Source organism: Centroberyx gerrardi, chromosome 5, assembly GCF_048128805.1.
Source record: "Centroberyx gerrardi isolate f3 chromosome 5, fCenGer3.hap1.cur.20231027, whole genome shotgun sequence".
NCBI classification, from domain to species: Eukaryota; Metazoa; Chordata; class Actinopteri; order Beryciformes; family Berycidae; genus Centroberyx; species Centroberyx gerrardi.
In genome coordinates, this window is record NC_136001.1 from 26,381,101 (window position 1) to 26,407,246 (window position 26,146).

The 26,146-nt window shown below is 45.7% G+C and overlaps 1 protein-coding gene across 9 annotated transcripts in view; it reads left to right on the forward strand.

Annotated features, from left to right (window-relative positions):
- Positions 1-26,146, forward strand: part of magi1b (membrane associated guanylate kinase, WW and PDZ domain containing 1b) — a 145,837-nt gene that overhangs the window by 18,439 nt on the left and 101,252 nt on the right. The window contains exon 1 of one of the 9 annotated variants that reach the window (XM_078283358.1): positions 8,106-8,176. The exons of the other annotated variants lie outside the window; for them this stretch is intronic. The gene's annotated coding sequence lies outside the window, so the exon portion shown is untranslated. Of the gene's footprint in view, positions 1-8,105; positions 8,177-26,146 lie in introns of those variants that run through there. 9 annotated transcript variants of the gene reach the window in all.

The window sequence follows — 26,146 nt, forward strand, 5'->3', positions numbered from 1 at the left end:
CATAAAAGTGACTTTGTTTTGCAGCCCTAAACATAGACCCACTCTATATTTTGATACTATCTTTCTACAGGCAATTGTTTCATTGTTGGATGTGAGTCAGCTATGCATCTGTATTCGGCTCCTGTTTACCACCCCACCCCAGGCACATTTTTTTTTTTTCTTTACACGCGCTTCGTCCACACATCATTGTTCTCAATGTCAGTTTCTTATTTTCTTTCTACAGATTTAGCCATGTTAGCCAGCTTTGAGTAATCACATTTTCTTTCCATTAGCCAATCATAGTGCACGGTGCCAGTGACCCGGGGAAGATGGAAATGTAACCCAGTCCTGTTTAGTGGGTTTAGCCCCATGTGCCTAGATGTGGCCCAGTAACTATGGGGGAAATGGGCCATCCAAACTGTGATCCTGGCTTAACCTCCGCTCACTTTTTGGCAGCTAGAAGCCGTGCACAGACACACACACACACACACACACACACACACACACACACACACACACACACACACACACACACACACACACACCACTACCCCTACACATCTCCCTTCTGTCTGACGCTTGCTCAGATGAATTAGAGCAGACACAGGAAGACAGGGGAGGTCTGAGTTTGTGTGTGTGTGTGTGTGGTGTGTGTGCATTACCTGCTCATCTGGTCCATTTCTCTGACTTGTTTCTGCCCTGCTAAGCGCCAGCTGTACAGCGAGGTATTTCAGTCTACCTGGCTGTGTAAAGAGCACACAGCACCACAGCCTAGGTCAGCCACAGAGCCCATCACTCTATTTATAGCAGAATGAATGACAGGCAGAGGACAGTGTAGGTCTGATCGAGGCGTAGAATGAGATTGTGTGCATGTTTGTGTTGCATGGGTGACGCACTGTATATGTCTTCATCAATGACATGTCATTTAAAGGATGATTTTATCCTGCGAAATAGTCCTAGGCTGACAAAATCATTACACCTCTACAGACTGGATCCCCTATATTGTAGAGAAATTTAATCGTCAGCTTTAGCTAATGATCTTTTCCCCAAAATGGATTTACAGCATTTGGTGATCTATTCAAATGTACTGCCAGTGGTGCAGGCAAACTGCAAACTGAAACCATCTGTTACCCTAAATATGCCATATAGATTGCACTGAACAGTATTTTAATGAGGGGGGATCTAATAAACATAATTGAAATTCTAAATGAGAAGATGCATTTAATGATAAGTTGATGATAAGTGCTTGCCTGCTTGCCTCCCTGGTTTGCCATGTGCGACTGTGTATATAATTTTACCTCTAGTGTGTGTGTGTGTGTGTGTGTGTGTGTGCACGAGCGCAGCAGCTCTCCCAGGCTGCTGTCCTCTTCCTCTTCCTCCTCCTCCCTCTCTGTCTTGTCTCCTGTGATCCGTGAAGGGAATTAGTACCATCAGAGAGGGCCAGGGACAGAAGAGGAAACCCTGTTAGCCCCACATAACCTGGTCTCCCTCATCTCTCTCTCTCTCTCTCTTTCTCTCTCTCTTTCTCTTTGTTAGAGCGGGGAGGTTGGGAGGTTCTCAACCATGAGCTGTGGGAACCAGGAAGAGCGAGGAGAGATTAGCTCATTTACTCCTATTAGCATTTCAACTCACCCTCATCTTAACTTTAATCTCCCTCTCTCTCTCTTGCTCTCTCTCTGGGGATCTCTGTTTCTCTTTTACTGATTGAACAGCCTGAATATGTTGTAGGTCATAAACTCGGGGGGGGGGTGTACCGTCTCCTCCTGTGGCCGCGGTGCGCTTGGCGCGGCCTTTCGGAGCTGAAGCGACACCGAGGGGCTGAGGAGGAGACCGGCGGGGCAATTCCACCGGCCACGCCCCTCCCCTGAGACTCATTCCAGCGTTCAAACTGAAATCAATCTCCTTCCCTCTTGCTCTCCCCTCCCGCCCCTCCCTCCCTCCCCCCCCCCTCCTCCTCTCATCTCCTTCACTCTCTCCCCTCAATCCCCTCTCTCTCTCGCTCACTTCCTTCATCCTTTTCCCCTGGCCCATATTGCCGGGAATCTAATTGCATCACGTGAGGCAAAACCCAGTAACACTGCTATCTCCCCTTACACCCCCCCCCCCCCCCTCCACCCCCCCTCTCCATCCTCTGTATGTACTGGAAAGGAAGATCCCCTCAAGGAACCCGTCCCTTGGCTTTTTACTCCCCCAGGCGTGCCACTTTGTCCTGGGTCACTGTCACCTCGCTCCCCCCCCCCCCCCCCTCCTCCATCCCCTAGATGCCTGGTTGTCTTTACGTTCCCACACTAAACAGTGACTGTGTTGACACTGTTCTAGCGGCGGCGTCATGTTGCTCCGTCACACAGCCGGTGAACCGTGAAGGGGAGCAGGGCTGAGATCCAACAAGGCCTTGGATGGACTGATAATGGGAGTGGTGGTATGGAGGGGAAGTGGTTGAACCAGATGAAATGGGGGTTAAGAGTTGAAGTGGAGTGGTGATGGAGGTTGTGTGAGTGTGCGTGTTCATGGTTGGCTGGGATCGGTGGTTTGTGAATTGTATATCACTGCCTTTGAGTAAAAAACATGGGCAAAAAGTAGTGTTTTTTTTTTTTGGAATTAATGCTTTTCTCATTGACACCCATTCATTTCATTCATTCATTTTCTCTGCCCGCTTAATCCTTTTTCAGGGTCTCGGGGAGCTGGAGTCTATCCCAGCATGCATTGGGTGGAGGGCAGGTAAACACCCTAGACAAGTCTCCATTCTATTGCAGAGCTAAAAGAGATAGACACTCACATTCATACCTACAGTATGGGCAATTTAGAGTCTCCAGACCACCAGACTTGCTTTTCTTTGGACTGTGAAAGGAAAACGATGCGTTCATGGTCATCATGATACTAGTCAACACTCGTGATGCTTCACTTCAAGTAAGAAAAAGCAACAAAACTGTAGTTACGCGGTTTTTATTGGACAGGAGTGATATGTGTGGAAGGGGTGGTTTTTGCCCATGTGTTTGTGTTTTTGTGTGTGTGTGTGTGTGTGTGAGACAGCGGGCTGAATCATTAAGCTGTCGGGATTCTTCAACAGAAGGCGACAGATATTACCTCTATATTTCACGTCAGCCAGAATGGACGTGCCCCGCCGGTCCCCCTGTCTAATCAGCCCAAAGTGGACTGTGCCAATAATCAGCAGCCACAAATCACTCTCATTTCCTGTTTTGGGGCGAGGCGTGTTGTGGCTGTTATCGCATTTTCTTTCCCCTAATACCACAGTGCCTTTTGAATCTGCAATGTGATGAGTAGGTTGTGGCAATATGCTAATAAGGGATTGGAGTGGCAGTGCAAGACGGCGATTGGATTCTCTCGCACTGAGTGAGAGGTTGTATGTGTGTGTGTGTGCTCTTTCCATATGATTTTACCCAAGCAGGTTTGCTTATATTAAAGGGAAAATCCACCATAAAACACTTTACTAACACTGTTAAAACAGCTGAGGGTGATGTTCCATTTTGTTGTTTGGTGGTATATTTTTCTTATTCCTGTGGAGAACTGGCCAAACATAGAGGATGTAACGTCACGTTCAGACATGTCCAGAACAGCTACAATGCAATTTATGCAGTTTTGCAGATACCAATTTCTGTCCCAACAGTACCATCAATACACCAGAATGCAGCCACACAAGTTCACGCCCATTCTCTGGGGGTTGTCGAAAGTCATTCTGGGAAATGTAGGAAATCACCAGCTGAAGTAGAAGTAGATGAGTCAGTTTGAGGGAAAGTGGGTGCACCAAAAAAGTAAATTACAACGCTTCATCACATCATAAATTGATGATGTATAACAGTGTATCCGAGGTGGATTTTTCCTTTAATCCCTTTGTTTGTGAGTGTGATCTTCTGTGTGTGTGTGTGCGTGCGTGTGTGTGTGATTGATACGCCGCATGCTCAGATGTGTCAGATGCGGGTGCTCGTCTGCATAATGACTCCCTCCCACCGCTCAAAGAAGAGGAGTGTAAACGTTCCCCAACTATCCCTCCTCCTCCTCTTCCTCCTCCTCCTCTTCCCTCATTCTCTCTACTCCTTCATCTATCTCTCTCCTTCAATTCCACCACTTGTCAAAGCCCTACAGTTTCTTTCTATGTTGTATCCTCCCATATTTGACCGTCCCTCTGTAATGGGTTTAGAGTTATTGTTCTCTGCTGTGTGCGCTCCCCTCATTTTAACCATTTTCTGAAACGTCAAAGCGCAATGCCTTGCAGCAGTGTGGCAGGTTTTTCTCTTCTTACCACTTTCTCTCTGAAAATGTTTGAAAAGTAGTCCCGCTTGGGTTCAGTCCATGTTCAGCCTAACCTTAAGGGGTTGATTTATCCACCAAAGTGATTGGTGCAAAGACTTTGATGAGAATCGATAAGACGCCCTATTGCGAGGATTAAATATGCATCTCTACCCGCAGGCTTATTATGTCCTGCCTAGCCGCTTGGCATCATCAACAGTTTACCCTATTTTGGAGAAAGTTTGTTGGTGTTACACCGGCGTGAGCTCGGAGCCTTGGAGTTCAGGCAGCGCAGAATTGTGTCGCGGCTGGGGAACAGACCTGCGCTTTTAAGTATTCATGAATGGTAACAACTTAGAGGTGGTCACCGGCTCAGCAAAACAGTCACGCATAGAGCAGAACCTCGGTGACATGATCTGCTTTTGTTCAGAGAGGGAGACACAGGGGCGGCGAGCGAGCTTGAACTTTCCTCTGGCGGAGTGGTTAACATGCTGCAGACTGCCCGCTGTAAATATGTGGCCTTGAGTTTCAAACGGCTTCTCTTGGATTCGAGGTAGATGCAAGACTTTTGTCGTTTGGTTCTCGCTTGATGTAAAGCAGTTTTATTGCTGGTTGTTCACAAATAATGTGACAACCTTGTCTTACTACTCATTCGCAGCAACGGAATGGCAGCAAAACATTTAAAATGGCAGATGGATGTACACACACACACACACACACACACACACAGAGGGCCATTGCCTAGAGAAAGACATGCTAAAAAACATTTTCACACGTGTCAATTCCTTGTATCTAAGCATGAGATTCCCCTTTCAACCCTAACTCTGAAATCTTGACACTCCATCACAATGAGATCTGGCAGCTGGGAGACATCGAGAACTGTTGAAATTCTCCAACTTTACGCCAGTCATCGGAAAGGAATAAACTTGTTTGATGTAGCAGACAGGTAGAAATCCACCGTCCGTCCTAATTGGACCCGAGAAGCTGAACACACCTCTTTCACCTCGTGCTTCATGTGTGCTGTATCTCGACTTGCAGTTCTGCCTGTGTAAGCTCAGAGCGTGACAGACTCGCTCAGCACTGTGACTGGCACGGCCCCTCATAAAGCTCCTCAGCCCCATAGGCAGCATGCTAATGTAAACGCTGTGCTCCGCTGCCCCTGTTTTAATCACAACCATATGCCTTGCATTCCTCCCCACGGGGCCTGGACCCTGGTCCTGCATAGAGTCAGCCAATAATATGACAGCAGCTCTGTTAGCGAGCTTGTTGGTTTGCTTGGCTGAAACACCTCATATCAGCAGACAGCCTTTTCATATTAAATGTTATATTTCTGTTGAGTCCACCTGAGGAGGCAGGAGCCCAGCGGTTATAAAGGCGGGCTTGCGGCCAAACTGTCACCGGTTCAAATCCCTCTACCGGCTGGAAAACTAAGGTTGGGGAAAGTGAATAGTAACACTCTCCCCTCCCTCGACAGTGACAGCTGAGGTGCCCATGAGCAAGGCATTTAACCCCCAACTGCTCCAGTGGAGCTGCTCCGTGGCCAACAGTGGAAAACTGCTGTTATACTGGGCAGCTCTCAGGTGTGAATGTGTATAAACAGTGTCTGAAATTATTTTTTGGGCTCACCTGCCAAGGACTGGTAAACTAAAGAAAAAATTATTTGCCAAGAATAATTTTTACTAGCTAATATACATTTTTCATAAAAATATGTCATCCTACCTGTTTTCAATGCTGTTTTGTTTATAGAATGAGGTAATATGTGAAACGAGCAGATTTAGAGTTTCAATTTAAAACTTGCGCACTCATTCCTACAATGGATCGCGATTGTAATTCATCATGAAGTGACTCGCCACTTGGGAACAACGTTAAGTTTCAACTAATGTTAGGCTGGATAACCATCCAGACGGTACCTCTTTGTGTAAACCAGCGTAACAGGCAGCCAATCAGGAGCCTGTTTGATACAGAGCCATTGTTTTGCTTTGATTTGATTGGCTCACGGTCACAGAGGGTGTTGCTGGGAAAAGAAGCATTGACTTTCCCTGCTGCATAAACTAGAAACTAAACTAAAACAACTCCTCTAACAGCACTGCATGGCTTTAATACCTGTATCTTATTATGAAAGTGCCTCGGCTCCTAGAAGTCCCACTTGTTTTCTTAGTGCCGCTGAGTAATGTTTACTATCTCGGCCCGGTATATCTTTAGAGGAATGAGAGCTCCTGGTGGTAAGCCCTTGTGTTCCGCTGTAGCGTGACTCATCGATAGCGGGAATGGCAGAGTGGTTTGTTTTATGCGGGGCTGATGGTCTGATAAACTGCCATCCCATAAGGCCCTATCTCACCACTCAATTAGAACGAGAGGCTGTCTGAGGACACCATGCAACACCACTGCAGCGGGCAGATGGTGACTTGGTGTGTGTGTGTGTGTGTGTGTGTGTGTGGTTTGACACTACCTGTGGCTTATGCATAATCACTCTCTCTCTCTCTTTCTTCCTTTCTCTCTCTCTCGCTCTCTCATTCTCTCTTCCTCTTTTTATCTACCCTACTTTCCCAGTTGCTCTTCTCCTACTGTCATCCGCTTTCTCTCGCTCCATCGCTCATGTCTGACGCTTCACACTTTTCCCCTGCTTTGTCTTCTGAGGCTGTGATGGATTGCTTTTACTGGGCTAATGGGCTTTGCATTCATCACCCCCCCCAGCCCCCTAGCCCCCCGCCCCCACCCCGACTGATTTGACAAACATGATTTTTTTTTTTTTCCCCTATCAATAAACTAGGTTTTGTTTGTTCTGCACAGACATGCACTTCATTTGCACTGAGACAGCATCAAATCAGCCCATGACCAAGCTGGGGAACATGGAAAATATTTAGAGCCTAAATAAGAAGCAGACATGGCTCTAATATACTTGTGTGTGTGTGTGGGTGTGTGTGTGTGTGTGTGCATGTGTGTGTGTGTGTGTGTGATTTCTTTAGAAGACAAGCATGACCTGGGGCTTTGATCTCATATATGGACCCCGGGGAACGGGAGGAGAAACACTCTTTATTAGCTTTGATGTGGAAAGAGGGCAATTCAGAAGGCAGAGTGAAGCAAATGGGATGAAGGAGGGAGGGCGGGAGAGAGGGAGAAAGAAAGAGAGAGAGAGTCAGAGGAGGCTGAGGAGAGACACACTAATGCTACGTATGCAGTCGGACCTGCTCAGTTGGAATGTGGGTGGTCTGATGTCATGATTCATTCATGCAACCAGTTTCTGCCTTCATGCTGCACTGCTGGCCCAGGTTCAGTTTCTGTGTGTGTGTGTGTGTGTGTGTGTGTGTGCATGTGTGCGTGCATGTGTGCAATTCCCTAACTGCTTATTCTTTCATCTTCCATCACATCTACTGTTAAGGCACTTGGAGAGGACTTTCCAAACGGTTTTGTCTTCCGCTCCTTATGACTCTGGGAAAAGATAGCTGTACAAACAACAGATGTCTGCTCTGATCCCAGGCCACCGGCTCCATTTTCAAACAGATTTTCTTTTTTTTTTTCAAAGAACGGTATGTTCTTAACCCCATGACATAACTCGGCGAAGGAGATATCCTGAAAGAACATTGGTGGTCTTTTTGTCGAGCTGTGAAACCTCGGCCCACCTTGAAGTGTCAAGTGTGTTGACGGAAGCTTCTTATCAGATGATTTCCATGCGAACACGCTCCTCTGATTTTGGGTGTTTTGACTGAAGGAGGTGGCCATGGGATCACGCCTATTGGCCCTTCCCACTGTGACACTGTCAAGTGTCACAGTGGGAAGTGTGTGTGTGTGCGTGCATGTGTGTGCATGCTCGTACACAGTCGCAGCTCCAGCGAGTGTCCCATACAGGTTCAGTCACGCTAGATTTGCTGAGAAGACAGGGGAATCGCTCGATCTCTGCCGAAATTCCCACAACACACACAAGCAAACAAACTTTGGATAAGAGCGCGTGAAGGTAAGATCAGTCCCTTGACATTTCTCCCTGTAGAAAGCCTTCTCAGCTGAATAAGAACACTTAAGAAGTTTGTGTTTGTCATCCCTAAGCAATTGGGAGTTTTAGTAGCCGGCCTCAGGTGGACTTCTTCACTCGCTGCTTATAATGCTTTGTAAGTATTCTGCGGGGACGAGCGTTGCTCCTCCGCTAAGAGCAATCTTTCCATTTTGCGATCATTACAGAATTCACGGTGAGGTGGGAACGTTTGAGAAATAAAGGCCATGCTGTAATGTATTCTTTATGAGAGCTTTATTGCTAGTCGTATTCCTGGAGTTGATGTAATTGTTGAGGTGGACTGTGAAAGCCCGGAGAGGTAGAGAAACATTCGCTTCACCTGCTTAAACTTATGATGAGGGTGATGATGTTTTTTATGTGGCTGTTGTAAGCGGTTACCTGTACTTGGCATGCTTGTTCCTGTCTGTTTTGTGCAAATGTAAACGCTCGGGTACAAGTGAGCTCAGTCTTTCCTCATCCCCTCCCTCGGCCTGTACCTCATTTTCCTTCTCATATTTCCTCCTCTCTTCCCTTCTGTCCCCCTCCACCCATTCTTTTTTTTTTGAAACCTCCATCTCCACTTCTGAATTCAAAGCTCGTTGAATCTCTTACCCTTTCGCTGACTTTTCCTGCTATCTTTTTACATTTTGTTAACATTTTATTTATTATGTATTTAGGTGATGCTATTATGTAGAGCAATTTAGAATGAGTGCAGCAGTAAAATAAGATTCAGTTGCTTGGCCGAGACTGTTACAAGCAACCAGCGGCGCTGAGTGCAAATGTCAGACCCTCTCTCTCTCTCGCTCTCGCTCTCGCTCTCTCTCTCTCTCTCTCTCTCTCTCTCTCTCAGCTGTAGTGTAACCGTTCCCGGTGGTCCTAACTGGATCCAACCTCTTTCCACCTGATGTTTCTCAGTCCACCAGATCCCGCCCTTAGATGAAGTGACAGGATGAGACAGAGAGAGAGAAACATATGTTCAGTGCAGAGTACACTGGAAAAAGTAATGCCAGTAGCTCCTGGCTTTAGCTTTAGCGACACTTTTTAAAGGTAAATCCAAAACGTCATATCTGGACAGTTACCCAACACATCGCGTATCATATAATTTTCAAATGAACTGCGATACCTTGGTACAATTGCCGTAAACAAAAGAGACCATGGCCTCCATCTCACGCCACTGTTATTTTTAGTGCTATTGTTTCTCTAAATTAAGACCGCATTTCCCATAAATCCGGGTGCTTTAGTGTCACAAAGAGCGTTCTGTTTCATGTCCCCGTCCCCCTTCCTGGCGTCGCTCCATGTGCGTTTGTTTTGAACAGCAAGAAGTAGGATAAGAGCCAATAATTACATGAAGTGATTTTTCCAGGCCTTTCATTTGTTTTCCACTGCGAGAAACCCTGAAAGCTTTAGCTCCGTTTGTGCTGGAAGAACAGCGTCTTTCATCCCGCTATGTGCCGTAAAGCGATCTCCCCTTTGTGCCGTAAAGCAATCCAGCAGATTTCTTGCACGATCCAGCCCGGTGGCACACTGCCAAACGCAGTGTAGAAGAGTCTTCTCAGTGAAGGTCTCTGTTGTTTTACGGGAATCATACCACCTCAAAATGAACGTGGTAATGATTTATTGATGTTGAAATGCTACATGTGGCACCTTGAAAGTTAGGCAACAATGCTTGCTTGGCTTTTCTCTGTGCGGCGGGCCAGCAGTGGCCGGCCAGCTGCACTGTCCCAGTGGAAGCTGGAGCAGCATGCAGCCATATGGTGCCTCTCCCTCCCTGGAGTCACTGGATCAGAGGAAGAGATGAGGATGGAAAAATGAATGTGAGGTCTGGTGAGAAACAGTCGACGGCCGTGTTGGTGTAATGTTTCTGTCAATTTCAATTCATTTTTTGAAGGCGCTCCAGACCTTTCATTGGTTTGGGCGGTTTTAACCACAGTGGAAAGGGCTGTGCACACTTAGCTCACCCTATGCACAAATATATGTTTTATTACCACGCAGTGAACTCTTGTTTACTTTCCTGTCCTTTCATGCAATCTTTGGGAGGACCGTGTCGCTGGCTCTGCATGGCTTATTATTCCAGCTGTACTTTAGCTGCAGTACTGGCAGCGGCTCAGTCCATTTACTCAGTCTGGGGTCAGGAGTAGGTCACCACCACTATGGCTAATCCTCAGAGGTAGTACAGTATGTGTCCCACTGTAAGATGATACTGTAATTGATCCCGTTGCACACATCCTACACCCATTTGCTTTACGGAGACGTGATTGCTGTAGAGGTTCATGAGGGGAGTGATGTAATGCAAAGAGAGATGTGGTCATTACGAAGGTTGATTGTGTCACGGTGTGGATTGTCAGAAGCAATAAGGAAGGGGTTGAGTTAGCGTAATGTGACGTGAATGCTTCACACTGAAGCTCATGTCTCATTTGTGTGGGTGCGACTGCGAGCATGTGTCCATAATGCTTGTGTAAGAAAGAGGAGGAGAGAATGCGTAAGAGAATGTGAGTCAGAGTGTGAGTCTACAGCACTAAAGAGCAAGATAGATGGATCATGTACTCCTATAGCCTTGCGATCCCGCCACAGGCCAAGAGACCCGCCCCTCGGCCATGCCCCCCAGAGTTGTGGTTGCTACGATACGCTGGCGGAGAGGCGGGGCCAGAGGGCCGGGATGGATGTTACCGATCGTAGAGGTGTCGCCATGTTTAATTGATCACATGGGGAAGCCAGCAGCCTGGGGCCACCGCATGCTATCAACACACACACACCCTGGGAACTCTATAGGAAAGGATGTCACAGCACAAACAAACACACAAATCAATAATCATCCCTTCCTCTCTCACCGCAAGCTCTCTCCATGTTTGTCTGTCTCTCTCTATATAGGCTTTTGATGCATGATATTTATACTGCAGCTAAATTGGAACAGCAGCAGAAACAAAGCGCCGCCTCTCCCTCCACCAAAATGTAATTAGAGGAGTCGAGAGCAGAAATGTCATGGCTATTGATCAGAGAGCAGGGGCAAAAAGCGCTGGCCGGTCCCCGCGTTTAACGACTAATTAAAGGGCCTCATTAGGAGAGCTGGGGCCGGGGTTGCTTGTCTGCAGGGCAGAGACGGTCCAGCCCTAGTCATCTGGGTCAAAGCAGAGCTCTGTAGTCATTTATGGAATGCCTGGGATTTGCATAGAGGCCAATGAGCATGTCAACAGCCAGGAAATGGCTTGGATAACTCTGTGTCAGGGTCAGCGGCAGGTTAGGTGTGTGTTCTTTGGTGTTATTGTGTGTGTGTATGTGTGTGTTTGCATGTTTGCCTCCGCTCACCTCTCACCGGTGAGCTGAGAATCTCCCGAAAGCATTAATGTGGGAAATCAATAAATCGTGATAGAGTATAGATTTGTATTTTGCATGCACTTTTCTGAGAGTATGAACATCGGTCAAACATCGGTCACCTCTCATCTTGGAATGAATTGCTCTCCCATAAAGTCACAGTATATGTTTCTCTCTCGGTCTCCATCAGCGCTCGCTTTGTGACGAACCGTCTCTTTTTAAAGATGCCTTTTACAAATATTTTTGTTCTGGTCACATGGTTCCTCCCAGCTGATTTGGCTGGCTGTCCTGCAGTGCCCTCCTAGTATATTTAGATTTCCCTGTTTATCTCTTGGAGGGACGGCCGGGGAGGGAAGCAGCTTCTCACATCATTAGGGGACATTTAGTGTAATGGCTTGTTTGTTGGACCTTATCCGTTCACATCCGCTCAATCAACACATATGAATTTTAGTTGTGTCAGTGTGACCCTTGGTCGGTGTTTGGATATTCACGCCGAAAAACTGCGCTGAAGTTTCAGGACATAATTAGAACTGAATGCCCTTACACACAGTTTTTGTTACTTCCAGTGTTCTTTACAATATCCGTCCCATAGGATCAGCCCTCGTTGTATGCCGGGGCAGAAGAAAATCATATTTCAGGCCAAGTAATAAGGCTGCGTTCAGCGGGTTGCAAAAGTAATACTTCTGTATTAGATTTAGAGCTTTACCCGAGGTCACACAGCAATGATGCAGTCACATGCTGAATTGTGTTGCCGTGGGCTTTTGTGTTGCCCCGGGGCCGTGGCATGTGATTGGTCAGTTGCTGGCCTTCCTCACCAATGAGCACAGCCGTACGGTGTGATATTCAAATACATTCCGAAGCACTTCCTTCCTTTCCTTGCTTGCCACACAAACACAGTCTCTCGCATTATATTGGCCTTGCGATATGCAAATAATCAAAGAAGCAATAATAATAATAAGCAAATAATAAACATCTCATCTGTGTGTCATCTGTGAATTGATGATGTTGTCAGCATGCGGACGGCTACACAGAGCCAACAGTCATATAAACAAAGTCACTTTCTCAATATGTTATATTTTACTTTGCTTCAAGGGCATTTAAGGCCGTGAGAGAATCGGTTCATTAACTTTAGATTCATAATGTAGGACACATACGGAGTGAGAAATCAGTGCTTCAAAGAAACATTTGTCAAGCACCAAAACACCTCATCTGACACCCCCTCCCCCACCGCTATGTTATTCAAACAGTACCCTGAGTTAGCACTCACCCTCTATCGATTTTCCAACTTTTTAGTTCACAAATCTGTCTCTGAGACCGTTTGCAATTCTGCCTCCTGGCTTGGTGGACAGAAATCAAAGCTAACTTTATTTACTGCCCGGCTCTCGAACTTTGACAGGAACTTTTTTTTTTGTTGTTTTCTGAGCAATTTCACTTCCTCAGCTTTCAATCAGTTCTGTGTTTATGGTGTCAGAGTGTTCCAGACACTTTTTTTTTATGGAAAAACCAGGAGCTGGCGGCCGGCAATTATGCTTTACGTTTTCTAACCTAATTTATCTCTGAGCCTGAGGAGATACTCAGACTACCTGGTCATCAATATATTGAGGGGAGTCAATGGTGATGAGGAAGAGGAGACATGGAAGAGCACACTGTTAGAATCAGAGGAGGAATTGGTTCATTTCGGAAAGGATGGAAGGGAATGATACAGCATTGATGGGTGCATTAGATGGGGAAAAAGGCTGGGAAGCAAAATAAATTATGAGTGAGCTTGAACAAAAGATGCATTTTGAGTAAGCCTTCCCAGCCACAGTTCAGTCTCTTTCCCTTTTGCACTAGATGTTATTCACTAACAAGCGAGGGGCATTGCAGTGCGGCACTGCAGACGCAGACAAAATGTTGTGCGAGGAGTTGGAGGCCCCGGGCTGACTTTGAAGCTAATTCAATAGTGTGTTCCCTTCTGCTCTGGCACATAATGAGATTGGAACACAGACATTTGGTCCTTTTGATTAAAGTGTCCAATCAAACGGAGGTTATCGGGAGACAGATTCCTCCGGCATTGACTGTAATGGAGAGCGTTATCGCCGTCTTTGTCATTATTGTTGCCTTAATTGCGAACGATGCCGGTGTTCGCCTTGGTAGACCTCTTTGAGCTTCCAAATAATAGGGTGCGATAGTGCCGCTAGTGAGTCGCGAATACTAATTAAATAGCCCAGGGTTCCCAGTCTTTCCACATTTTTCCAAGTTCAGTAATTAAATAACTTTCCAGCTTGTAGAACAGTAACTGTGTTTGTAGCACAAAGCCTTGTGTGCTTTACTCGCTTAATTTGCGTTAGATAGGGCTGCAGGTGGCCAAGAATCACCACAGAGCAAGTGCCAAAAATCAGAGTGAAGAAGTCACTTCAGTTTCTGTTGGAGATGATGTTCTCCACTCTACCCAAACTTGGGTGGGTTTTGCATGGGACTGATATAAATGGGAGTGGACACAGAAAGCGTCTCTAAGCCGACACAGGAATAAATGCTTCAGCACTATCTGTCCACCAAGCCCACATCAGACCATCCCTCCCAGCGCTGGGTCACCAGCAACCAGTAGGAGTGCAAGAAGAGGACAGGGGTGGGATGTTTTCATTGGTGAAGCCAGGCTGTAACCACAGCTCTATGAGCTTATGGGAGGTTTTCATTGGTCTAGCTAGGCTTCGACTAGGCTCCGGGGGCCAATGGTTTGAGACACTTTTCAGTATGCTGTTTTATTGTGGCCTATTTATGATGCTAGGATTTATATTATTTCGTGGTTGTAAATCTCAGAGGCCAGAACCAAACCATGCATGTATTCCTCTGGATGCTAATGTAATGCAGCATGACTTGTGTTTTTTCTATATCCCACCTGCTCTGATATGTGAAGCCCATTGCGTAACTGTTACATCCCAGTTTCAGGCTGACAAGTTTTATGGTTCAAACCCAGTGTTTCCAGTTTCTCGTGATTCACATTCCAAAGGTGTTAGCTCTCTCTCTCTCTCTCTCTCTTTCTCGCTCTCTGTCTCTCTCTCTGCCTCTCTCTTTCTCTTTCTCTCTCTTTAATCAAGGCCCCTGTGACAGCAGTGCCTTTGCAAATGGCCTGCTGGGGGACTTATCTGTGAGAGAGCAGCACCAGCTATGATTGAGATCTGTTAGATATACCATATTTGTTCAGGTTCAAATAATCCTTTTTCTGGAGAGCGCTCCCTTCTTTGGCTTTCTCCGCTTGACTCTCCATGGCCGGGACCACCCATATTGTCTTTCTCTCTCTGTCCTCCTCTCTCGTCACACCCCACACTCAAGTGGCACAGGATGCAATCCATCTACACGCTCACTGATAGGCTGAACATTACGATCTCTCCCTCCCTCCCCCAACTCTCTTATTTTATTTGTACCTATCTCTTCTCCTGAGATCTCCCTTCCCCAGCGTCAAGCCCCCCCACAGCATGCCATCCTGCCCTCTCCAGTACAGCCGCTCCATTATAAATCCACATTAGTCATTGATTTTCCACTACACATCTGTTGGCTGCATCATAATGTATGTTTTCTGATGACCTTTTTACCCCGGTGAAGCCCCCGCAGCTACATTGTTAGCATAGATCTGCTCGCCGAGTATAGGGCTGATGGCCTAATGTGGTCGGCGCTGACTGATGACTGACATTAAGACCTGAATTTCCCCTTTAAGATTAGGTGGAGGGGAGTAGGCATGGAGCACAGTGCATGCAGTATTGGAAGAGAGAGAAGAACATGGCTCCATTGATATGCATAGTGATGTGCTTGTACAGTACACATGCAAACTATGACCACATGTCCCGATCTTCTGTTGTATATATTATATTATATGAATATCCTTTTGCCCAATCTTTGAGTAAGAGCAGTTGTATGGAATTCCTGAATTATAACATCATGCCTTTTGCTATGCTGCTGTCTGAAGGAAATGTCCATTTTTTTAACACAGTAAATGTAATTTGAGAATTCATAGGAGATTCATGCTCTTTCTCAAGTCTTTATTAAGATGTATGTGAGTTGGAGAATGAGGGAGAATTATTACATAGCCAAATTGCACTTCTTGCTTCACTACTTTCAGCTTGACCCCCTTCAGCATACTGTGGAAAGTTCTGGTCTAACCCTGCATGCACCGCATCTCTGCGGCTCCTGACTTTTTTAAAGTCTAGGATATGACACTCTATTCATTTTATCACCAGCATCTGGACCGTTTTATGATAGATTTTTATATTAAACCATCATGCTGCATTGCAGCTATTTAGCATTGTAAGTGACCTAGCACTGTACAGCATGAGGGATCAGTGTACAGTACATTAACAGTGTCTCCTTTTGCCAAAGTCTCTGTGAATTTCCCTGCATCTGTTCTGGATAAAACCGTCAGCCGTTGACTGGTCTTTATAATGAAACCTCCCCCCAAAACCCGGAGATGTGAAAATGACATCATTTTGATGCCACGTTTGCCATCAGGGTAATGACTGGTGACTCGTAGTGTACCTGTGTCACAGAGGTGAAGCCACGTACTTGTGGCAGTTGCATAATGTGAAATAAGAGGTGACCGGCTACTGTAAGTAAGCAACCTCGACACTTGTGTTGAGCAATGGTTGGCTGTTTAGATTACAAGGTGTGGTGCAGAGAAGGGATTTGTAGCTATTCTACTACAACACAGTATAGCGACTACTCTACAGCAGTTGACTGAACTTGACAAACTCTTTATAGAAATACTTATTGTAATTTTTCTGTGAATTGAAGTGGATATTGCGTCCTAATAGTTGGACCCTAGACAGCCTATTCCAGTGTTTCCTGGACTCAAACAGGGCCTGAACACAAAAAGGGCCTGTTCCCGTTGGGTTTCCATATGACAAATGACAAGTGTGCTAGAATGTGTTAATGGTCCTGGGTCCCGGGACGAGGCAACAATTGACTTGATTTGGGTGCCGAGCTGAAAAAGTTAACGAATCCCTGGCCTGGTCTAGACCTTACGGTGCCCTGCTCCATTTGTCACTGGGTTAATCGTGCAGGTTGAGAGTGGTGAGAGTGGAGCAAGAACTCTCAGGGTGTGAGAAAACAGACTCTGTCTCTCTGCCACACACAGACACAAACAGTGTTTTCCTCTACCTACACACTCTCTCTCTTCTGTAATCCTTTTTGACCTCTGTAGCCCCCCCCCACCCTCCCCGTCGACTGTCTAACCCTCTCCTCGCCCTCCTCCCACCCACGCACCGTGGCTCCACTCCCTCCCAGCACTCGCCTGTTTCAAAACAACTTCATCTTCAGCACTTCCAGCTCAGTAGCTTTTGCAGAAGTCTGGAGGTTCTTCAGGAGGGGGGAGGGATGCACGGAGGCCACCGGCCCGATGTCTCGCTAATGCTCCGCGATAAATCACCCACCGAGATCCCCACCCGCTCCCACGAACCGCGCCGCGTCCCCCGCGACTTGTTGATTCATTTATCAGACTATCGTTGCGTTACTGAGCTGCCGCTGCTGCGGGCTATTAAGCACTTCTACCCCAAGTAGCTGCCAGTTCAGGAACTCATTCACGTCATTACAGACACTTTACAAGGTTAAACCTCTGTAGCCGAACGACCATCAATGGGCCAAATGGGCTTTTAATGGCACAAAGTGGAACTGGTTTATGAAGAATGCCATAAAAGCTGAATATGAGCAATTAAACACAGGGTTCTGCAGCAGGTATGCGAGGGGCTAACTACGTTGTTGTTAATTTGATTGCAGAGGTTCAGCTTTGGGTGGGATGATCATAATGATGTGTTTTGGGAAACTGGGTTGCTGTAGTACGCACTCACACACACCCACACACACACACACCCATACACACACATACACACGAACAATAGTTCTCTTAGAAACACAGTAATTCCCCTATTCATCCGCTGCTGCTTCAATGTATTATTTCATTGTCACACAGACGAACGAATAGCACTCCTACTAATGTTTTAGTTTCAACTATTCCTCATGTGATGTGCCAAGAGGCACTCCCTGATATTCCTTCAAAAGCTCTCTGTTCTTATACCTCTTTAGGGGAAACGGCTCTCGGAAACTTTCCTCCTAAGAGCCAAAGGGATTTTTTTATTACCATGTTGCTTTTTTTTTGGTATTTAACCCTTGTGAGCTCCACCATGGTGTGTTACGGCATATTTCAAACCACACACAATAGAGTAAATGAGGAGTATTGAGCATATTTGCAAGGACAACTGTTAAGCCATGTTGCTGAAGCTGCCATGGCTACTGTACCAAAACGCCACAGTGGCTTAGGACGACTGACCGCTGTTAGCCGGAGCGTCTCGGCAGGTGAGGGGTTAAGTCCGACGTCCAGCCAGTCAGTTGTTTGGAGAGCTGTTTCTAGTTCAGCGGCCTTGCGTACAGACTCGGCCGCAGGGGGAGCGGTGAAGGGAGGGGGTCATGTGGGGGGTTGGGGGTGCAGTTGATTAATTGTTGTAATGTGGTCTAACGGTGCAGAACTCTCACTCACTCCGTCTCCGTCGCTCTGCCTCAAGTTGCCTCAGACCGCTTCTCTCTTCAGCCGCCTGGAATGCACTCTTTAACATGCACGCATGGACAAATGGGTACCGCAAACGGACTGTGTGCACACACACACACACACACACACACACACACACACACTTTTACCTCCCAGGGGAGTCGAACCCAAATTTCTAAGTTTATCCACTCCTTCTCAGTGTTTGTTTTTCCTAGGTTTATGTCATCAGGCGTGATTTCCCCTCAGAGTTCCCTGTAGTCCTCCACCATAAAGCGCTGCTGTTGACTTCAGCTCTGGTTAGAAGTAATGGGGGGTTACATGCTGTGAAGTTATGAAATCCTATGCTTGTCCCTGTGGTCCTGCATGGCTCACTTTAAAAGAATGGCGAGAGCCCCTGTAATGCTTAGGTGGTTTGATCCTCTGCAGGGCAGCCACAGTAAAAATGGATGACTTGAGCTTTAAGCCTCGGCTTTCGCATTGTGCTGGTCTTGCAGTTTCATATTTCCATGAATAATATACAGTACTGTATATTGAATCATAATATCACATTGTTCCTGGGAAATGGTATCTCTGTTATTGTATGTAGTATTGTATTGCTTTAACTGGCTGTTGGCACAAAGCCTTTGGTCCATCCAGTCTCAGTCTGTGACTATTGGAAGTGAAGCAGAAAGGCATGTAACTGGTGTTTCATGGTTGATAACTATCTGCGTATGTAATAGACGTGATGAATCTGTTTTTGTTCAGTCGCATTCGCATATTTATAGGTTGAAACTGGTCTCAGTGGGTCACATGCATGCACATATTTTTTGTGGGTAAGCAGCATGGATGTATGAGAATGTTGAGAATTTCTGGAGGTATTTGTGTTTGATGTTTCAGAAACAACACCTTGCTGACAGGTCTCTCTGCACTCACATGGAGGACATCTATCTGCAAACTATGATTGGCAAATATATTCTAAGGCTCTGTCACAGTCCTCCATTAGTGAAAAGATGACACTGGTGATATGTCAGTGCTATTTGGGGGTTAGGTGGGTGGGAGAGGTCAGGGCAGCTCCTGATGCTAAGCACCCTAATCCTTTTCCAGGGTAACGTCACCCCTGAATACTTAAGTATCGCAGCACTCAGCTGTCTAATGAAGATGCTTTTTTTTTGTTCTTTTTTATGATGTGCTTATGCATTATAAATAATCCATTTAGATAGTGTCTTCTATTGGTGGATTTTTCATCTTAAAAGTCTCAAAAGTTTCTGGTGCTGCGGGCCAGAAAGTAAAGCCTCATATGCTCATATGTTTATGCAAATGATCGGGTCCTGGGGGAAAGATGAGCAATCTGATTGATTGCAGCCCCATTGTTGAGGGTCACTCTCTGTTGTCGACTAGAAAAGATTACAACGCAATCTCCCCTTTCATTCAACCTAAGCTTTCCTTTCAGTCTAGCCAAGTTGTTTTTTTCCCCCCTTTTACTATGGATAGGGCACAAAACCCTGTCTAATATACAGCATTCTGATGTGGATGTGATATTCTTTAAAAAGCCCAGACTGCCATGTCAGCACACTGCAGGAGTACTAGTGCTGCCATGCAGAGTGAGTAGAAGTTTCAGTGTAAAAAGGACTTGAGCAGTGTCTCCCTAATGGGCGTCTGGCGTTTCATTAGGGAAATGCCAGAGTTCAGGTGAAGAGAAACCTAATCTGGAATTTATTTAACCATCCAAATTTAGATTTTGATTTATTTATTTATTTGCTGTTTATCTTGTTGACCCAGAGGGTGACATCATTTCAAAATGGCCACAGTGGGGATACAGGCCATTTGCTTTTGTTTATTGCTGTTTAATGGAAAGCGCTTTGTCATGCTGTGTAGAAATGGTGTTGTTTCATTGCGATGTTTACACACATTACAAATATACCAACGAAACATTTACAGCCTTGAAATGCATGGAGAATGATTTTTCAGTTCATTTCATGTAGGCTACTGTCTTCTGCAAATGCCTTCAATCACAATATTTTAGACCGAATACCTCGATATCGATAATGTGATATTTTGGGGATGAGGATTTGTGCTTTCATAAGAAATTTACAGACAAGAACATTTTGAAAATGATTAATGATCATTAGTAATCAGTAATGTGTTATCAGAATAAATAGGTAATGTGGATATGATGAGCAGGTAAAGCCAATCATTGTTCATTTTTTTCATCCAGAGCGGACTAATAAGTTCTGAAAATTGTAAAAGTATTAAACAAAGCCAGAGGAGGGGCAACACGGGGCATGATACAGCAGTCACTAACTGGACCTAAATGATTCCATACAGAACATGAACAAACAGAGCAGGAATCATCACTGGACACGAGATTGAGTTGTAGTATAATTAGGGACACTTCACAAACACGCATGGAGATGCATGCAGGCGTGTGAAGACCAACAACTGCCTGGGAATGGATGTGTGAAAGTGAAGGATGGAGTCCTGTTGTTTTATTGTGCCACCTCTCTGAAGAGTGCTGTCGCAGGGATAGCTTGTCCTCACCTCTAGCTGTTCATAAGTAGAAATATATGAATTTTATTATATTTCTCAAAGCCTTCATGCGTCTAGATCCTTGAACCCTGCGTTCCCTTTCACAGGTTATACTGTTGCATTGCCCTCTTTCTGTTGGCGGTGCTGGCGATTACTGTATGGACCAGGCCGGTCCAGATCTCCCAGTCTTTTTAATGGGATAGAGAACACTCCTTTTAGCGCGCTCTATGCTTCACGTCCCATCACTCCAACCAATTCTGAGCGATCTCCTCCTCAATAGTGAAAAGTTCTCCAGTGGATTTGGGGGTTAGCCACACCTCGCTGCATTCACCCCATTCAATGAGCTGTCCCTGATTGAAGCTCATTTGCATATAAATGGACAACTAATTCTGTCCCTCTTTAGACTGCCTGGCTGAGCAATTTCAACACTTAAAGGAAAACATGGCTTTCGTGAAGTTGCGTTTGACCTCAAATTAAAGTCTTTTTTTTTGCAGGATTTGGAGGCTCTTCAGTGTCAGAACAGGCTAAAAACCCGAAGCACTTGAGGCAGATATTTGTTGTCCTTCTGTCTGCGTCTATATCTGATAGGGCAGATAATGTGATTGCGGTAATGGAAGAGGAGTCCGTGCTAGTTTACCATGCTATCTCTGTGTTTAGTCTGTGTTGCACTCTCTTGTTTCGCTCCGGGTGTCTCTGTGTATCTGCTTGGGTGTTTGTCTCTCTCTCTCTCTCTCTCTCCCTCTCTCTTTCAGAGGGCACGGCGAAGATCTCATTTGAGGGTAGATGGATCTCCCTCTTTCTCTCTCTAGACAGTTCCCACTCGGGTCCTCTTATCTCCGATCTGGCCATTAGGGGCGGTGGGAGGGGAGGAGGGGAGGAGGGGTAAACGGAGGGTGGTAAAGGGGAAGAGCCGCGAGACTTTCGACAAGCAGATAAAACTGGCATTTCCTCCGTCTCTCCTCTCCTGCTCCACCTCCTCTCCTCTCCTCTCCTCTCCTCTCCTCTCCTCTCCTGCTCCACCTCCTCTCCTCTCCTCTCCTCTCCTCTCCTCTCCTCTCCTCTCCTCCTCTCCTCTCCTCTCCACCTCCTCTCCTCTCCTGCCCCACCTCCTTCGCCTTTCCTGACATCCTTTCCTGACATCCTTTCCTGCCCTCCTCTCCCTTTTTCTGACTCATATCCTCCCTGCATTCTTTCTCCTCGCCCTTCCTCCTCTTGTCCCTCACCCAGTGTCTTCTGAGTCTCTATTTTTGGGTCCTTCCCCATTCAAGCTATTTTTGTTTTGGTTCCCATAAGCAGTGTTGGGGAGTAGTTTAACTGCATGTAGTTAAAATAGTTTATGTACATTTGTTGTTGTTTTAGGTGATAGTTTGACTAAATTCCAAGAGTTTTTGTTTTTTTTCAGATGTTACAAAGGCCTGTTGGTTTCTTTATTTTAAGTTTACATACAACAGAAAGTTAACATTCCTTCTGCTTTTTACTGTGAAGAGCTCAAATTGGGATGATTAGTTTGGGTTTAGGACCAGACTGAGTGAAAATGTGGGAGTGATGGACATTAGGCTACATTCTAGTTTTTGGCAGGCAGCTGTCAGTGTGTTGACATTACAAACACCGTGAACTTTACTTGCACTTTATTTCAAACAAGAACAAAAAGAAACATTTTTGTTAAAAGTGTTATCTTTTGCAATCCTGCAATTTTTTTTTATGACATTACAAATGTAGATAGCATTTTTTACAAAGTTGTTGGAACTACTTTTTCTAAGTAACTAAAGGCAATGAGGATGGTAGCTTCCCCAACACCGCTCCTAAGGTTCTGCAGTTCATTTTGACTCATCTGTGGGTCGGAGTGATAAGTCAGTAAGTTAGGAGGTATTTGTGCAAAAGGGGAGAGAGAGGCATGGAGGAATGAGGGAGAGAGCGAGGGATGACAGAGTCACATAAAGGCCAACTGCACTCTTTGCCCTGTGCTGTCAGTTAGCAGCTGGAGTTGACACTGGTACTAACAACAGAGCCTCTCGCTCTCCCTCTCTCTCTCTCTCTCTCTCCCTCTTTCTCTCTTTCCCTCTCTCTCTCACTCTCTCTCTCACACACAGGCATTCACACAGACGCTACAAACACACAGCTAGAATCCCACGTCTTCTCATTTCCACATTTTTAGCTGCATCAGCAACACAATGGAGCTGAAGCAGAAAGTGCATGAGTGTGTGTGGGGGAGAGAGAGAGAGAGAGAGAGAGTGTGTGTTCCTGTGGTCCTATTGTTGTAGTGTGAGTGAAAATCTAGACTGTGCTGTATAGTGAAACTGATCTGTCTGTGTACATGGAAGTTAAGGTGAGCTGAGGACGTAAACTGTTTTACACCGGCAGCAGCGCGGCTTTAGAAAACACACAGTGCTCACATTCACTCACTGACTGGCTGGCTGGCTGATGACCTGTTACACTGTTATATCTGACCTTTCATGAATATGTTTTATTATTATCCTGGGTTTCAATGACGAGTTTTAGTGTCCCATAGTCTAAATGCTGTTTCAGAGGCTTTTCCACAAACTCGGTTATCCACAGCTTCAATCCAAAAATATCAGTTCCCGTATCAGCCTTCAAAAAACCATATCAGTGGAACTGTAGACCTCCGACTGACCCGCTGCCTGTGTGACTGACTGGCTTATTGACTGAGTAGCTCAGTGAGAAACTGCACTTTGTCTCGAGCACTGACAGCTTGTGGCACGGAATATGTCAACTGGCTCTTCTGAGTTTCTGGTTGTCCCTCATCTTTCCTTTATCGCTCCCTGTCTCTGTCTCCTTGATTAATCTTCTAGATTGGCTTGTCGTTCTCACCCGCCCCCTTCTTCCTCCCTCCATCTACCTCTCTTTCCCTATTCTTCCGTTCCTCTCGTTTTGTCTTTCTCATTACAAGTCTGCATCATTATTTGGGCTTACCTGCCCACAGTCGCTACAGGGTTTAGTTTTACTGCAAAGGGAGATTGCTTTCCCCTCCAAAACAATGATTAATGATGCACTATTTCTGAGTAGGCAGAAATGGCAAGCACGCCCCAGTTTTGAAGAATATTAATTGTAGCAACAAGCATTTACTCACAAACGCTCATTACCTCCTCTCATCAACAAGGCTTTTATCTTTCCCTATCGGTTGTTTCTCCCTCCTTCCTCTCTCCTCCTCTGTTTCTTCTCTTTTTTCTTTGCACTCTCCCAGTGGTTGTGATGTGAGAGGGGTGTCAGTTGTCCGCTCCCTTGGTAGATTTATGTGACAGATTAATTCTGCCGTCTGCGACGGGACGTGGTGTCACCACCGCCATCTCCAGCTGCACACTCACCTTGTAGACATCCATCACACTCCCGCATGCACACGTTCACACACTGTTTGTGCCATTAACACATGCAGGAACACACGTGTGCACTCGCACCCAAACACATCATAGAGCCACATGCTCACACTTACTGTATACATACACACGCTGGCACTGAAACATTCATACAATCTCATCTAAAGCACACATCAAGCATGCAGCACTGAATAATTGTGTTTGAATTCTGCAACTTTGTGAATTAAAATTGGAGAGTGGAGAGATGGGAAGGAAGGCAGTCGCCAGGTTTTGCATCATATGTGATGCATGTGTATGTGTGATGCACCTGCACTGTGCAGGTGCATCACTTTGTTTATGTGCAAGCGTGCATAGGTGCCTGCACCTGCATATGTGTGTGTGTGCATGCATGCCAACAGCAATGTGAAAGTCTTTATTTGCATGTGAGTGTGTGTGGGTGTGCATGTCCATGCCAAGGTGTGTGTGTGTGTGTGTGTGTGTGTGTTTGTGCTGGTGAGTCTTGGTGTCTTTCAGCTGCAGGCTTTTTTATGAGTGCTGGGTTTTACTGAGTAACACATCTCCATTTGCCCAGGCGGCCTCCAAGGTAAACACGCCTCTAAGCCTGAGCAGCCTCAGCTCTGTGTAATGTTAGCTTTGGGTCCGGCTCCCTGCACATGGCCTGAGTTAGCTCTAAGGCTTCTCACGGTGCCCAGGACTTAGCATGAGTGCTAACATCAACACCATAAGCCCTCACCACCCAATTAAAGCAAAGTCAATTTCCACTAAAAGCCCGCATTTTTCTTCTCTGACTTATCAGGCATACCAGGACCTGCAGTGATGGCATATTTTGATGGCGTTCAGCGCGGCACTCTAATCAAATCCAAATATTTGTAACGCTGAGAGGATTTGTAATGGGATCTTAATCACCTATTCCCCTTGAAGAACTTAAGTTCCGCTTATCAAAAATTGTGCTGATACTCTTTGTTGTGAACCAAAATATCATCCAGTAAAAGCTTTAGTTGTGCCCATGTGGACCATCTCAGTTTATCGCTCTCTGTGTAACCTTTGTTTACTTTAGCGATTGTGCTGAACTTGGCCTTTTCTGTGGATTTTACTAGATCTTTCAGTGATGCAAGCGCTCTGGGTCGATGCTGTGGTGTCTGTGAAAGCGATTATTGGATACCAAGTGTCAGAGTCAGCACATCAGTCAGTCTAGTAGTACATTTGGACATAATATAGGCTCTGCAAAGAGTGAATGCAGATATGTGATATCATTTTACATGTAATTCATTTTAGTATGCATAGTGTGTTTTTCTCAACATTGATCTTGGGCTCTGCTCTGTCTTAGGCCTAATTTGTCCATTTGCTCTTAGGCATGGTTCTGGATTTTCTCAGATTTTCTCTATGCCACTTTTAATATTTATTTCATGTAGAAGTACCAGTAGCAGTATAAACACTGAAACACTGTGTATACATACTGAATACAAAAAAAATGTTTAAATGACTTGCAGACTATTTTAATTTCATTCACATGGGAACGACTCTGGTCTTAGTCTAAACTGGGTGGGTCTTATAATCTTTCTAATAGTTGTCTTCTTTGTCTCTCTCTCTCTTTCATGGTCCTGGTTTCCTCGCTGCTGCTTGACAATGATGATGGCCCTTCTTCAATCCATCCATCAGGTAAGAAAAATACTTCAATTCACATTTGGCCTGCTGTGTGGAATGTGTGCGCTTGCCCCTTTTGGCCACATGATGAGGATTGTGTTTTTTCCAGCTCTCTGTCACCCACCTGCCACAGTAAAGAAAAAATATATATATATTTATGGTTTCCATCATTCCACAAATTGTAGGAAGTCATGAGGATGAGGTATGACTGAGGCAGAGATTCCGCGCCGGTGTCTGTTGAGAGCAGGGGTTTAAAATAATATTTGAAGGTTGGATGACTTTGTGTATCTGTCTGCATGCCAGTGGCCTGACAATGTGGAATGCAGAGAATGATGGAGGGGTGGAAGGAGAAGGAGGAGAGGAGGCATAGAGGGAGGTGGATAGAGTTGGGGGGTCGAGACAGAGACAGGTACAGAGATATTAGGGTCACACACACACACACACACAAGCACAGTGAGCTGAAAGCCAGCTGGAACGTTTCTTTCGCCGTTGTAAAGATGATGACATCTTTTTTTCCTGCAAAAGAAGCCCTCATCCATTTAACGGCCCGCAATCCCTTGAGCCCCCGGCGCTCGCCGCGAGCGAGCTCGCCGTGTCACTGTTACTGACGTTTAGTACATTTTCCATTCCACTCCT